General features: G+C 39.6%; 1 protein-coding gene across 2 annotated transcripts in view; it reads right to left on the bottom strand.

Moving 5' to 3' along the window:
* Window positions 1-17,397, bottom strand: part of PDSS2 (decaprenyl diphosphate synthase subunit 2) — a 185,697-nt gene that overhangs the window by 112,169 nt on the left and 56,131 nt on the right. The window lies entirely within an intron of this gene.

Consider the following 17,397-nt stretch of genomic DNA (forward strand, 5'->3'; position numbering starts at 1 on the left):
CAAGGACTCACCACCCACTCAAGCAGTGACACTGGCTAATAGCTAATGTGCTGCAAATTACACCTCCTATTACCACAGTCCGTCTGTTACAGAGAATAAATCAAGCAAACATGAGCATTCCACTTAATGTTATGTGCATTTCTCAACTTGTAGTGCCTATTTCAACAGACTTTGTTTTAAAAATGCAGTTTGGAGATTAATCTCCTATAATTTTCAATGGTTTAACTCCACTCGTAATTGACATGTTTTGTCAAAAAAAATACTGCCTAGTTGCAAGCAATGAATATTTAATATTTTTAGCATTAGTCCTATTCATTAAATCAAGGTTGCTCAACAGAACAAAAATTTGGAATATCTGCAATGGAGTTGATTGTGGGATGAAATAAAAAAAAATTTTATGACCAGTCTTTTGCTTTCTACGGTATATCATAATGAGATTAAAATGGAGAATAAGAAGAAATAATGGGAAATATAAGCAGCTGGTTCAACAAGCAGATGAGTAGACAAGGATAAGATATCATGATGCTAACTGGATAATGGAAAGTCTAAAGAAAGTGCATAAGCAACTGGGAAATTAACAAATCAGGGGAATAGCAGAAGTGTGAATACGGAAGATTTAAGGAGTAGCTGGAAAAGTATTATGTAAGCAAAAATCAAGAAAACTCAACAAAGGTGGTAAGTAAATTTAGGAATATTATTAAGAAAGCCACATAGCTGTGTTTCCCATAAAAATTTAGCTGGCCCACACTGTACATATGTATTGTGGGATACTGTAAATTACTGTTTATTATTGGTAATATCATAGCACCTAAGATCCCTAGTTATGGAGCAGGACCCCATTGCGCAAGGCACTGTACAAATGCAAAACAAAAAGTCCTTGCCCCAAAGAGCAAATGCTGTTAAATTTATGACATACAGGGAAAGACTCCACCCATTTTGCTCAACCCAAGTCAAAGAGGTTAACAGGGTATACAGTATAGTTGTAACTATAATTATATTTCAAAAAGTATTTTTTAACATTAATTACAATTGCCATTTCTAAACCTAGAGGTAGCCATTATCTGCACAGCATGTCATCACTACAAATGTGAGAGTTCTGCTATCCTCATGGCTAGTTTTCAATCTGCTTCAATAATGACTTGCTAGAAATAAACGAATATGTAACACAAAATATTTATATGAATTTGCTCAAGTGATCACATTTAAATAAATAAAGCACAGTATGCTAAAAATGTAATGTAAAGTCACTTATTTTCACCTGTTTACTACATATTTAACAAATACTTAGAACTTTATTATCTATTAACTTAAGTTCTTCAAACACCCAAAAGACCTTGTCTATGTTAAAGACTAAGTTCATGGCAAGTATGAAGTTAAAAAAAAAAGAAGCTTATTACATTTGGATTTCAAAGACTGACTAGATACTTGGCCACCTGAATCTCATCTGCTTCATTCTGGAAGAAAAAGGGAGCTTTGCTCCCTACAGAGTGGCTCAACAAAGCTAGAGCAACTTTACAACAAAAATCTATCGAACAGTAGCATATAGGTTGTCAGTCATCATAGGAGAGCCTTACCCATTCCTTGTGTCAGTTTTTTCTAGTTCAGCAAAAAGCCAGACACAAACTACTTTCAGTACATGAAACGAATAAATAAAATTAGTCTTCACAATAGTTCTAAATTTTCCTGAAGTATGTACCCACTATTCCAATCTACTTATTAATGTACCCCCCCTCCCCCCATTGGTAAGCCCCAGATGATTCTTGGAGGGGAGGTGGAGGAGTTGTTTTGTTTGTTTGTTTGTTTTGGCAGCTTACCAGTTCCCCCTGTTGGCAACCTCAGAACACAGCAGTGTAACTGAACCCCCTGGCATACTGCCACAGCTATGGACATATAAAATAAGCAATCCAAACAAGAATTTTTGTAAATCAAGATTAATTTGAAGACGCAGTAAATCTATTTTATGTTAGTCTATCTGCCTAACAAAAATATTTAAAAATGGACCTCTTCACCTTAGTCTGTCTCTTGTTCAGTTCCCTTACAAGAAAAAGAAATCGACTGAACAAAAAAACAACCCCCCACACCTTATGCTGAACAGAAAATTCAGATTAATATAACAAGGTAGGGTCCAGACCTGTTACTGATGGAAAAGCAGAAATTCACTTAGAGATGAAGAAATGTAGGTAAGAAAAATGTTATTAGAGGGAAGGAAGGTGGGGAGGAGAGATACTTGCTGTTCCAGCAGTCTAAACACTGCTAGGGTGAAAATCCTAAGCAGTGACTGAAAATAGGCACCTCTGGACCGTTGACTAAATTGGATACAGGTATCCATTGTTAACAAAACTGGGGTTTTGCCAGGGAAGGCAAAGGAAAGACTGAACAATTCTTCACCCAAACACTACATCAGCCAAGGCCAACTCATATTTTGCGGTGGGTAGTGAAAGAATGCACAGATGACCAAGTGTTCACTTGGAGATCTCAGCTTAGGTTGCTCTGCTGTTCAAGTCCAGGATGATGACACTGGCTGGTCAATTGGGCTATTGCCACTTAAAAAGAGATTGCTTACTGAAATAAATCATACACTGGGATGTAGTATATTTTATCCACCTGGAAATAGTGGATTTAGAAGCTTGACAGCCTTTTTATATCTCCCAGATAGAGCATTTTACTTCCTCCAAGGTTTTGTTCCACTTAAGTAGAACTGTACAGCCCAGAAACACATCTAATGTTTTCAGTTGTTTATCTAGAGATTGAGAGGACTTAGAACAGATGAGGCCAAGCAAACAGATTCAAATGAAAGGTTGCATTTTTGTTTGGGACTAAGTTTAAAGCTGATCAGAGCACTACTTTGTGCAGAAAAAAAAAATTAGATAGGACTATTTGATGGAGAGAGGCCTCAGACCTCAACAACTCTATTTGCTAAAATGATTGCTAAGAGAAAAGCCACTTTCAGAGTCAAGAAATAAAATGAAAATTTCCCCACAATGGTTCAGAAAGAGATTTAATCAGTCTTTGCAATGTTCAGCGCTCCACATGTCATGGAATATGTGGTCTTCATAGGAATGCTGATTTTAGAAGAGATGAAATGTTGGGTTTCAGCAACAGGCCAAAACTGGAAGGAATAAATTGCATCACCTCCGAAGCGGAGAATTGCATTCTCAAGAGATTAAGGCTCACATCTTTGTGAAAACCCTACGGAAGGAATTCCAGAGTATCCTCCATGGCTAGGAACAAGGGATAGATCTCTCTTTGGACACACCATGGCCACAAATTCTCCAGATCCCTTTATATCTATCTATAGATATATAGATATAGATATATATATCTAGTTAATAGATGGCTTCCTAGATTTGAAAAGGAAGTCCCACAAGCTTTGGAGAGTAACACTGATTCAACAATGTGACTTCTCAGGTAAAAGATGGCAGTGGTCCAAATGAACAAGATCCCAGAAGATTGACTGAATCCACAGCCATTACACTGATATCTCTACCAATTTCAGAAACCACATGTGCCTGGGCCATACAGAGTGAAAAGCTTCACTGATGCTTGGTCCTGGATGATATTCTGACTACTTTGGCAATTTAGTGTTCTTTAGTGCTCACAACTCCAGGAAACTGATGGAGCGTTGGGATTCCTGGAAGGATCATTTGCTCTGTCGCATATGGACCTCATCTGGACCTTCATGGAAACATTCTGACATTGGTTGTTATCCAGACTAACAGGCATTCACTATAAGCATATGTTTGAATAAGTACTATGAAGATCTTCACCAGAGTAGGGTTGATCAGTAAATGGTCCAGTCTCCTACACTTTTTATTTCAAATGACTGATTAGGCAATTCTGCCCAGTGGAAGTTTCTACATACGCTACTATCATACCAACCAGATGGAAATATCAATGAGCCAATACTTGCCATTTTTTTCACAGCCTCTTGAAGGAATGCCACGTGAGAAAGTACAAAGGGGATAAAGTAGCACCAGACCCCCACCCAACAACAGTCCCACCAACCCCAAAACAAGCAATTAAAGATACCAAAGCCTTCCTCATTGTTTTTTCCTGTGATCCAAGGATCAAAAATTCCTTTGTAACTGCAAAGGACTGTGAGGAATTATGAGTTGTGTGTGATTTTTCTGGGCTTGTGGATCCAAGGTCAAGAATCACTGGTCTAGACAGTGGCAAATCTGAATCCCTTCTTGTCCCAGGTTAATAAAATAACCATGAATTTCATGAACACTTAAGAGGCAGGTAAGTGCATGAAGGGCACTGCTTGGAGTTCATAGTGCTCAACCCCAGTTGTGAAGCACAGGACACACTAGCTGAACTGATGCACTGGGATATGAAGATTGTGCTGTATACCCTTCAAAGAAGCCGACATATTTTGGAGCCATCTCTTACAGTAGGAGAGCCGGGATCTCATTCTTGAAATGAGCTTTGTGAACTGCAAGATTGAATGCTGATAGGTTCAGTTCTGGGTCAAAGCCTCCACCTTCTTTTGTCTACCACAAATACTCTTGAGCAGTTTACAGTATTCTGTTGGTACTGAGATCATCTCTCCAAATGTGTGAAATATTTCTAAATGTCCACTATTACTTGGATACTGGGGAAGAGACGACAAAATATTGCAGGGGAGGATTCCTGGAAGGCTATTACAAAGCACACACTGATAATTTTGAGAGCCCATTTGTCGGATGTGGTATTGGTTATGGGGAAGAAAAGTTCTTCAATCTCCCTCTCAGATAAAAAGGCTCCTGGATTTCCAAGACTTCACTGCTATATAGGAAAGCTGTCTCTAGGATGTGTTCCCTCTTGCTGTCATTTGGAGAGTCTTTTCTGGCCCCAGTGGGTTGAAAGGACTGGCAGTTCAGGTGAAGTTTCAGTCTTTTGGCCATAATTGCAACTCTCCCTCGTGTTTCCCTCAAAGTGGGTTGGTTAGGCAGTCTTGCTGAAATATGACAAATGCTTCAGGACTTTTGGAAAAGTCTCTGAAAAGTTTCACCCCATCAAAGTGGGGCTGGAGGAGGGTGCAACTGGAGACTATACTCATATAAAAAGTCCTAAGCCATGCATTTCACTTCACTAGAATATTTCAGGGAAAAGTTTTGGCAGAGAACCTTGTATTATCACAGATGATGGTATATGTAAAGTAAACAAGGTATTTTCCAGTAATCCCTATCCAGTTGCTTGTAGAATCTTTTCTGCTGTCAGTTCAACAGAGTGACAGCACCCCTGGTTGTTCACAGGGTGACAACTGAAGATCTGAATGACAATTTAGAGAGAGAGTTCTTGAACTTACAGTCCATGAAATAATTAAGATCTCCTAATCCATCCACTTGAATCAGGATTTTCCTATGATAAGAGCAGTTTGGGCAGAGATATAAAATGGATGATCTTATCTTGTTGTACTGTTAAAGTTCTAAAGAGGCTCCGCTGGTGATGTTCAACCATTCTAAGTCCACTGTTTCCCCCAAAGATTCTGGAAAAGGAACATGTTTTGTCCTTCCTACATCATAATGGCATCCTGGGTCAATGGAAGCTGGAACTGATGTCTTTAAGGTGGGGTGAATAAGATCTACTAAGTAATGAACATCCTTATTGAGGCCAAAGTGACCAGAATCATCGGGTTCAGAATGAACTGAGGGAATGGAAAATTTCACTCTCCTTAGGTAAAGATTTTGGGAGAACAAATGTGTCACCTGGATATGTCATCAGAGAATTAGGCTGACTTGCATTTATTTTTAGGGGACTTTCCTTGACCTAGCCCTGTCAGAGTGGGCGGTGGTGGAAGGTGGGGTGGATTATGTCCAAAAGAACTTTTGTAAAATGCATGACCAGGTGTTGGCTGAACAACTTGACTTCACAAGGAGTCAGCTACAGAGAGAAAATACATGCTAAAATGGCTAAGGAGGGTTTTGCTTCCCAGGAATAGGAAAGCCATCAGTTTCCATCTGAGTGAAAGAGGCTGTTTAATGAATTGCCTGAAGTTTCAGCACCAAGCTGACTTTAGACTGTGTGGCCCATTTGGGGCCTGGAGAAGAACTATTATAGATACAGAAAGACAGCTATAAAAACAAGGGCAGTCACAGTAAGACACATTCTCAAAGATATTAGTTATTCAGAAACTTAGAATTTCAGATGTATTTAAGTACTGTAAATTCCTCCTATCCTAACTCTGGTTGGACAGAACAGTATTTAAGCCAATAAATTACAAACTATAGTTTTCAGTAATACAACATTTTTTAAACACGAACTAAACACACATTTTAGGACACAGTTAGCAAATATAGTTTGCTCTTGACCGTATCCATTTCACCTCCAGCTAAGATTTGACAAGGGGAGTGGGAGGGTTCAGTTGCCTACAAGGACACCAAAGGTACTTCATGACATTTTTACCAGCCGTCAGTCTCTTCTGTTTTTCCTGCTCAGCGTTTGATTTGATCTTGGAATATGATGTGGATAACTTGCAAGCAGTTGCCTTTGTCAAAAAATGTAGTTAGTGTTTGACTGCAATTACTCTGAGCAGCAGTAACTTGCAGGTCTGGCACCCTTATTTTTGTAACCACATATACTTAGACAGAAGCCTAGTTTTTGCATGTCTGATTTCTCCACCAATGTTTACTTTATTTAAACCTAGTGGGAGGTCTAGCATCCCTCTGTCAACTAGTATCAACAGGTATTAATACTATCCTTTTGAAAACAGGCTTTCAGGGATCCAAGGATATTCTGCAAGAGAAGGGAATACAAGTATTTCAAAAGAGCTTCATGAATGACAGAAATATGATTAGCTTCACAAGGCTAATGAATTCAGAGACCCCTAGAGGTCCAGTGTCACTTGAGCAATACTGTAATGGTAAAACCTGTCACAAAGAAAAGCATTTTGCATTAAATAAACCCTACTACTGAAATGCAACGAGTCAGGTCAATTCTTGGTCATTATCTCCAGACAAAAATGCTTGCAGCATGCTATACAATTGGATGCAACATAAAAAGGCAAAAATGTTAAGATAGGTGATGCCTTTACAGAATGATCTAAAAAGGTCTTAACCTCCCCTATACTACAGTATGTCTTTGTATGGCAACCTTCCAATTTCACAGCATTATGGGGAACAATTTATAATAAATATTTATTCCCAGAAAAATTTTTATGGCTCTGTACTCAAATAGCGTAAAATGCAGTGGCTTCAAGCTTAGACCTCAGTCGATAAACCATGTTTATTTAGCATCAGTGACAGAGTCCAAATATACTACGGGGCCTGTAAATAGAAATCCTTCTTTTCTTAAACAGCAGTGATTGGCAACACAGTTTATTGACTTTGTGCCTATTATTCATGCTGGAGGACCCCTTCTAAAGATTCTGGCTTTAGAACTGCTCAATTAAGTTGACTGGTTGTATTCAAAAGAAATCCCCCATTGTACCAGGAAAAAAGCCTACCTCTTAGAACACAATGGACGACTGAGAACAGACAGTACAAAACCATAAGGATGTTTGCACCACACTAGTCCCAAGAAGACAGAAGCATAAATATGTAAAGTAACCATAATAGTAGTTATATGTGTTACTTCCTATTACAACATACTGAGTTCACCTCAGTGCCCATAAGCCTTTACTTAAAATGGACCTTGAAGGATCAGAGACTTTTTAAACCAACCAACCCCCATACACACAGACACAAATCCAAACCATCACACTTATTACTGTTATCTTGGCTCTACATTTTTCCAGAGATTAGCCAACATTCCAAAGAGTCTCTTTCCATAAAGATCCAGGTGGCCATCCATAATAATTAAGATGGATATGCTCTTTACTCAGATAAATACAATTTTCAGTTTCTGAACCCTACTCAGATGCCATAATGTTTTCCCTTTATTGTCAACATCATAATCAAAATAATTCGTTTCAAGAGGGAAGCATTTATAAAAATAAATATACAAGGCAACATTAACAATCTTTTCCTGAATTATTTCTAAAAGCCAAAATAAGCTTATCAATGTATCAATGACAGTTTAAATTTTATGAAGCCCTGAAACAAAAATATAGCACAGAAATGCTGAAACTATTTTACAGAGAAGTGATTGCTGGAAAAAAAATCACTGGAAAATTTCAGATGTATTTTCTATTCTCTTCTCAGAAAAATATCAAGACTTTAAAAGGTTGGAGAATTTAAGCATACATTTGTGGTTTTAGAAATGTTCGTTTCCATAGCAACCTGCATGGTCTTCTTTATATAGCATTATAAACAGATGGTAAAGAGTGGTCATGTTGGTTTCTTTGCCAGCATATCAATAAAACTGCTGTATTACTATATCTAGTGCATTTGCATTATTAAATAATTGGGGTAGTCTAGCAACAAAATTTACTAATTCAGTCAGACAAATACAATTAACCACTTTCTGTTTTTTCACAATCACATGAGGATTCTGAACAGTACAGTCACTGTAGTCTATGTAGTCAACAGTCATCTTTGGCAAGGCTTTCTATAAATGTTTTCTCAGCACTTGCCATGCAGGGCACATAACCACAAATATGAATCTGACAGGGAGTAAAATAATGAATTTTAATAGGAAATAAGAGTGTGACTTTATTTACACCTTCTGGTATTAAAATGTCCTTTAGAATTATTTTTTTTTTTGTGTTAAATTACATCTGGAATGATTCAGAGAAGATGTAGTGAAGTGTAGTGAAATGTAATTCAGTTTATTTTATTATGTATTGGTAAAACGGGCTATTCTTGCAAGTGAACTGCAAACTGCAAAAGAACACTTTCAGTCTTTATCTTTCATTTTCTAGCTGTGATAGGAGACAGACAGGTACTCTGGGTTCAGAGGTAAGGTTTGGAATTAGCGAAGAAGTACTAAGAGTTGGCATTTATCATGGTTTAGAATGCGCTCTGTTTGTTATCTTGAGAAGCTTGGTACAAAACATTTAGTAACTCAACCAACATAAAAAGAAAAGGAGTACTTGTGGCACCTTAGAGACTAACCAATTTATTTGAGCATGAGCTTTCGTGAGCTACAGCTCACTTCATCGGATGCATACCGTGGAAACTGCAGCAGACTTTATATACACACAGAGATCATGAAACAATACCTCCTCCCACCCCACTGTCCTGCTGGTAATAGCTTATCTAAAGTGATCATCAAGTTGGGCCATTTCCAGCACAAATCCAGGTTTTCTCACCCTCCACCCCCCCACACACAAACTCACTCTCCTGCTGGTAATAGCCCATCCAAAGTGACAACTCTCTACACAATGTGCATGATAATCAAGGTGGGCCATTTCCAGCACAAATCCAGGTTCTCTCACCCCCTCACCCCCCTCCAAAAACCACACACACAAACTCACTATCCTGCTGGTAATAGCTCATCCAAAGTGACCACTCTCCCTACAATGTGCATGATAATCAAGGTGGGCCATTTCCAGCACAAATCCAGGCCTTCTCACCCCCCCCCCTTCTTTTTCCCCCAGGGACACACACAAACTCACTCTCCTGCTGGCAATAGCTCATCCAAACTGACCACTCTCCAAGTTTAAATCCAAGTTTAACCAGAACGTCGGGGGGGGGTTAGGAAAAACAAGGGGAAATAGGCTACCTTGCATAATGACTTAGCCACTCCCAGTCTCTATTTAAGCCTAAATTAATAGTATCCAATTTGCAAATGAATTCCAATTCAGCAGTTTCTCGCTGTTGTTGCCAGTGCTATGACATCTAGATGAGGACATCCAATAGATCTAATACTATGGAGGCCTTTACGGTGATATAAGCAGAAAACAAAATTTAGAAAAACTAAATTTTTATGAGGCATATTGAGTATATTATAGAAATCTGACACCCATTGTACATGAAGGCATTACTTTATTTAACTTCATTATAACACTAATAAAAATACTATCAATAAGCCTGATCCTACTCCCACTGAAATCAATGGGATTTGTGGTATTTTCAGTGTAAGCCAATGTTTGCAGCAGAATGGAGAATATCCAATAAAAAAGAAAGGCCAAAAAATTGCTGTATGCATGCAAGTTTGATGATAACAGTGAGATGCAGATACCTAGTATCTGATGTCATTTTTGCTGGGCAGCAATGTCTCAGAGAAAGATAAAATACCTGCAAGCCATTTGTTTTCTCTCAACCACAAACTAAAATTTCTTGTTTGCTGATGTCACAAATGCTATTAAAATCTTAACTAATTCGATAGCAGGAACTAAATAGCAAGCTTGAAGTTCAATATCAAAATAACCCATAAACCCCCAACCCCTCCAATTCCACAGGCACACCATCTAATGCATTTTGGGAGACTCAGTGTATTGCAGATGCCTGGAAGACTTCAAGAGGATAGAAAGCAAAACGAAAAACATCTCAAAGTCATTCGGATATGCACAAAACAGCCAGAGATGTGCTAGGATGGAAAATCAGCAGGAACCCTTGCCTTTCTGCACATCAAATAGCACTTCATTAAATATTAAAACAGGTGTTTTGGGACCCATTTATATAGGTTAACTATTATGAGCTGGTGGTATGTAAATTTTGTATCAGGCAACAGATTGAAAATAAATACATTTTAAAATTTTTACTAATGGCAGATGAAAGTGATGCTTGGGTTTCCATTTTCCAGATGAATCCAAGAGATATTTTTAAATATATCCTTGAGCAAAAAGTGATATTAAAATATTTATTTAGGAAGTTTTAACAAGTTTACAAATCCTTGCCCTGTACATGTCAGCAACAAAACAATGATCATTACAACAGTAAGCTTTGTTTAGAAAAAACCACACAGTAATCCTGTAATATTGTCAACAAATCTCTCTATTTAACAGGGTGTTACCAAATTACAGAGTAAACATCTTTACACTACCCATCGCATGCTGTTTCTGGTGATTTTATGAATTTAAAGTACAAAAGTCTAAGCACTGAGAGAATCTAGAGCAGAGGTGGCCAAACCGTGGCTCACAAGCCACATGCGCCTCTTTCACAGTTAAAGTGCAACTTGTGGAGCCCCCCCAAGCCGCCCCATTCTCCACCTACCAGACCTGGGGGGCGCGGGAGGGGCTCGGGACCTCTGTCTTGCAGCAGGGTGGTGGGGTAACACCAACAGGGAGAGGGGTCTTAGGGCTTCAGGGTGTGTCTGCCTTGGCTCAGGGCTTCAGCAGGAGTGGGGCTGAAGTCATAAGCCCTAGCAGGTGCCTCAGGCGCACCTCGGCTCTCAAACTTCTGAAGATTGTCGTATGTGGCTCAGAGAGGCAGTAAGTTTGGCCACCCCAATCTAGAGTATAGTTTGTTTATTATTTTACAGCAACGAAAACTGTGCTAGCTTTTACAAATAGAGGAACATGGTCCCTGCCCCAAAGAGCCTACTATCCAATTTCAGGTCAGATGTGAGAAAGAGGCCAACAAAACTGTAGTCAGAGATTTGGGGAGGGGGAGAAAGGACATGGGTGGTGACATCAGTAAGTTGCATACACAGTTATGCAACAACCAACAGAGCACAGTAAAGAATTGTTCATATAAATAAATAAAAATGTAATAGTTAGCTCATTTCTTGTAAGCATTAAATAAAAATTTGAATGACCAGAGAGTAGTGACCTTTCAGACCAGCTCTGGAGACAGTGTAGAAAAAAACATGGAAACTATCATGAAAAAAAGGGGGCTATCTACGGTATATTGTACACACTAAAATAACTTTAAAAAGTTAATGGGAGCTCTGTATATGGAGAACAATAGCTAAAATGTAGGAAAATACTTCATCTCATGCTGCATGCAAACAAAATTTCAATATGAACTAGAAAACAGACTTGAAACTTTGTAGCTCTTCTATTCAATAATAAGTGTATTTCTTCATCCACTATGTTTCTATTGTTTGTCCTTAGAAGAAGTTAAAGGAAACCAATAAAACTGAGTGTCATATTTCTGCCTGAATATTATAAAACTTGTTTTTGTAAGGTCTACGATTTCTATACCTTAAAGAGAATAAAAGAAAATACTACTTTGAGTTGAAGACACAAAATGTCAAATGCAGAAAGAACATTTAAAAAAACCAGGAAAATGTGACTAAATCTACAAATACTGTCAGAGGAATTCAGGGGCAGGAGTAGAATCTGAAACTGCAACTCGTTTGTAAAGTGACTAGATTTCAAGTTCACAAAGTCCCCTTTAGCCGAGGGTAACAGAATAAATAGTTCAGCAACTGGATTCAGATTACTTGTGACAAGATTTTGAGGAATGTTCTACAGGTTGGAGGGGGCTAGAATGCCAGGGGATTTTTAGTGTGGGTCCTTATGTATCTTATTATTTTACAGTACATGAATGTGTGCTATGTGCTATACCAGAGGTGGGCAAACTACGGCCCATGGGCCACATCCAACCCGCGGGACCTTCCTGCCCGGCCCTTGAGCTCCCGGCCAGGGAGGCTAGCCCCTGGCTCCTCCCCTGCTGTCCTCCCCTCTCCCGCAGCCTCACCTTGCCGCACCACCAGTGGTCTGACCCGCCACTCCTGCCGGACAGTGCGGCGGCGTGGCTGGCTCCAGCCGGGCAGCGAGGCTGCAAGCTCATGCCGCTCTAGGCAGCATGATAAAGGGGTGGGGGGGTTGGATAATGGGCAGGAGGTCCCAGGGGGAAGTGAGGGGACAGGGAGCAGTTGGATGCAGCGGAGGTTCGGGGGGGAGGGCGGTCAGGGAACAGGGGGGGTTGGATAGGTGTGGGCGTTCAGGGGAGCTGTCGGGGGTGGGGGTATGGATAGGGGTTGGGGCAGTCAGGGGATGGGGGGGCTAGATAGGGGGTGGGGTCCAGAGGCGGGCGGTCCTGGGAGGGGGTGGTCAGGGAACAAGGAGTAGGGGGGGTTGGATGGGTCAGAAGTTCTGAGGGGGGCAGACAGGGGGTGGGAAGTGGGAAGGCCAGGCTGTTTGGGGAGGCACAGCCTTCCCTACCCAGCCCTCCATACACTTTTGCAACTGTGATGTGGCCCTCGGGCCAAAAAATTTGCCCATCCCTGTGCTATACAATATGAATGAGAAGGCATGGGTCCTGCATGAAAGGCTTTACTTGTTTCAGACATGAGAAAACAAAGGTGGACAACAATTGCACAACACCACAGAATGGGAATAGAGAAGTAGAGATGGGGCTTCTGTAGTAAAGTTATGCGGTTACTCAGAAAAGGTGCTGATGGTACTGACTACGGACTATTTCCTGGTGTTGCCTGAGCAGCAGTACTGGGACCACAGCCTATGGGGCTGAGGGGTTGCTGGAGTCCATAATAAAATCAGGCTGGAGAAGGCAAGACTGAAATGGGCAGTAGGAACCTCTCATGGGAACTGCAGTTTCCCTGCTCCCCACAGCAGTTGCTGTACCTCCTGCTGTGTGGCAGACACATCTGAAACAGCTGCTAATCTTAAAAGAGTTAAGGAGGCTGCTGCTCTCACCACCTTTGCAGCAGGAATTGGTGAAGGAGCCACTACCAGGTACTTCCTGAAAGAAAGGGATCTCACTGGAGAGAGATCATCTTTGGAGTAGAAAACAAAAAATTTCTCCTCTTAGTAAGGGGAGGGGAAAATGAGTGAGACACCCACCTCTGGCTTTCCCCTCTTCATTTTGCAGAAGCATTGCTGCCATTTTGGTGACTAGGGTGCAAGGGGAGGCGCTGTACGCTTTAGAACTAGGCAGTCCTGAATGACCAAAAAAATCAACCAACCCTCCCCCCCGCAAACAAAAACACACCTGATGGGGAGAAGGCTAATACATATAGGAATTTTGGCTCAATCTGAAAACAAAAGTTTTCCTGTGTTCTGTAGCTCAGGAAAATAGATCTGGAGAGAGCTCATGCTGAAGCTGCCAGAATAAAGGCAGAATAAACTAGGGAATATCCCCAGAAGTGTGAGCCAAACCTCCTTCCTATGACTAACAGATCCAGTCCTGTTTCCCGGAGCTACAGAGCAGAGGGAAACTTGGTACTGGAATGGCAAGTCTGGCTCTGACAGAAAACTACACCACTTATATTAAAACTCTGTGAGGGGGCTGCCATTTTTGAGTGAATTATAAAGATATGCAGATTTGCAAGGTGAATAGAGATTGTATTATATTTTGACATGGCACATGATCACCAGTTTAGCTCAGAACTTTGCTGACAGTTTCATTTGACATGAGCTCTAAGTCAGCATTTGCATTTTTAGCAGTGGTCTAGTTTAGATCAAGTATAGTAGAATTTTCATTATTATACATGAAAAATACTATTGCAAATTATGTTACAGAAAATCCAGCTTTTTTGAAGAATATTTTTAGTTTGAAGAAATGCAAACATGTTTGTTTAATGCTATAATTTATATAAATTACAATTTATAATTTGTGATAAAATATGTAAATGTATCTAGAAAACCTTAATTGTAGACAAACTGGAAATTATTTTAACAAAACACTGCTTAAGTTACAATCATACAAATGTAACATATTCAGAAGGAACAGACACACACCAAACTGAGAAAAGATGTTAACGACATTTCTAGTAAGCCCCAGACAGTAATTAAGTTATATGAAATATACCTAATTAATACCAAAAGCAAGTATCTTATTGTGGCTGTTAACAAAATAACAACGGAACCAATGTTATAAATACAAGCCATTGAAAATTAATACAGCTCCATAGGCATTCCATTCTTTAAAACCAAATATGAAGTTTAATATCAATAATACATATTGCAAATACCTTTATAAATATAAAACTATATGAAATGAAATTACTGCCTTTTGGTTATTATATTTTCTAATTAAATAATCTTTTCCCAGATATAGGAGAATCACTACATGCACTAATAAAATGCAGCCACATCTGGAGTAGAACACAGCATTAGTCTTTCAGAATGATGTTTAACAGCACATATCATCCCAACCCGCCATAAAGTTAAAAGAAGTGAAAAAGCAGGATTCAGACAAGACTTAAAGAACGAATTACCATTCAGAGAATGTAACCCGTCCAATGTGAATATGACCATGCCACCTGAGCCAACGTCCTTGCCTTAGCAAAAAATTCTATGGAAATTGACTATACATAGTCAGGGCTCATTTTAATTCTTGTCCAAAAAACGGCACCTCCTACAATACAAAATCTGCCGATGCTATTCTTTAAAGTTGGTTCAGTGCCAAGGGAATAGTGTCCTACTGAATGGTCAGCACCACTTCCTGGACCCACGGTGTATTCCTCTAAGAAGTTACTTATCTAAATACTGACTAGGTCTGACCCAATTAGCTCATGACACACCATGAAAAACTCACAGTCTGATGTGGTAGGACTACACTAATTACCAGAACCATGCTAAGTATGTTCCGCTGATGCCAAGCAGCTACCTCGTCACATGCTTTTCTGCGAACACTATCAAGAAACACTAAACCAGAACAACATGAAAACACAACTAGACACCCTCCACACTCATGTTTTAGAGATCAATCTGCAGACCCTCTGAGATGTGCTAAGCTAAAATAACTATTTGCTACTGCAAATATTTCTGGCAGGCTTTGGGTGCTTCATCAGTTCTACAAAACCCACATACTTTGCTGAAATATCTTATTCCTTCCTCCTCCCCAACACACATTCTACTCTTTGACTTTTAAGATCAAAAGAAGCAGGAGGGGGTGATCCAGCGCCTGGCAGCCCTTCTCTTCACTCCTTGCACTGGACTGGATCTGCCTCAACAGATCCACCCCTGTTCCAGATGGCCAGGACCAGCAAAGGGGAGCTTCCAGGAGGCCTCCACCGCAACAGCAGGAGCCATTCAGCTGGAATGAGTTAGGGCCTGACAACTGTGTCTAGCCCTGGTCCCCACAATTCAAGGAGGATATTCATAAATTGGAGACTGTTCAGAGAAGAGCCGCAAGAAAGATAAAAGGAATAGAAAACATGCCTTATAGTGATAGACTCAAGGAGTTCAATCTATGTGGCTTACGAAAAAGGTTAAGAGGTGACTTGATTACAGTCTATAAGTACTTACATGGGGAACAAATATTTAATAATAGGCTCTTCGATCTCTCAAAGAAAGGTATAAGATGATCCACTGGCAGTAAATTGAACATAGACAAATACAGACTAGAAATAAGGCATAAATGTTAACGGTAAGAGATACATGACTCCAACCTTCAAAAAATAAACCAATGCATTAAAGCTTGAGAGAGACAGCACCACTAGAAGATAGGCAATCTAGAGAGGAGGGAAAAAAAGACAACGTTTTGTACATTATCTTACATCCCAAGGATATAGTTTAACTCTGGATCACAGCCAAACTTTTGGCATGCCTGCTAAATTTTACCCAAAAAAATCTTGTAGTCCAGTTATTTTTACCGCAATGTGTTGACAAGTTTTTGAGCATTACAAAGTGTGTTCTCCACTATAGCTACGATAGAATACGTTTTACTACTCCGTGGAACCATCTGCACTTTCCTTAAAACTTTTTTTAGCATGGGGAAAAAAACAAAAACACAAAAAACACACCGTTGCTCTCATGAGCAGTCTTAATTTGCACACAGAAGACTGCAGACGAGCAATGCAGTTTTCATACTGTGAAGCTGTTCCTCCACAAAGCATTTTCTATTCAAGCCAAGTTCTCTTCATCTGTGACTTCAATTAGCCACTGAAAAAAGTGTATGTAAAATAAGCTGTAAAATTACAATAGCATAAAATGACAAGTTTGAATGTCAAAATGCAAGTGAAAAATGTGTATATGTATGAAATACATGTAATTGTAATAACATGTATATTAGAGCTTTTAAAAAAAATAATTTGTACCACTACAATTACAATGTACAACAGAGTGCTTGAAAATTTTCTTTATCTATCAATTTTGACATTTCCCATTTGGCAAACATTTCTGTTCCTTTAAAAGTTGTTCAGAATCTCTGAGAAGAAGAAAATCTCTAACAGGCTATACAGTCACGGTGTTAAACATTTTTGATGCCTCTGTGTATTTGTGCTCAGATGTCTCTTTTCTGCCTATGAGGTCAGCCACAGCGGATCCTGAGGTTTTTAAACTGAAATTCGATTAGTGCTTTGTGGTGAAGTGTCAGTGATTAGGAAACAAAGCAAAGGCAGAAAATGAAGTACTTGGATTCTCCTCTAAAACCCATTTTAGCAAAGTCTGTTTCCCTGTATTTATACTATTATGGCTATTCACCCTGAAAGAAAGATCACCAAAAAGGTCTTCCCTCCCCTCACATGGACTCCTGAGAGGCATACAACCCTACTTCAAGGAACTGAAAATAGATGTTCTGGTAGAAAAGCTGAAGTAGAAACTTTATGAAAGAGCTCCAAACACACTGAATACAGACCCAGAGATAAAACATGAAGCAGAGGAACCATCTGCAGCGTATATACTCCTGCCCCATATATACCATGCTTGCAGTGTTGTTTAGCTGTGGTGGTCCCAGGATA

This window comes from Eretmochelys imbricata, chromosome 3, assembly GCF_965152235.1.
Source record: "Eretmochelys imbricata isolate rEreImb1 chromosome 3, rEreImb1.hap1, whole genome shotgun sequence".
In the NCBI taxonomy this organism is placed as follows: domain Eukaryota; kingdom Metazoa; phylum Chordata; order Testudines; family Cheloniidae; genus Eretmochelys; species Eretmochelys imbricata.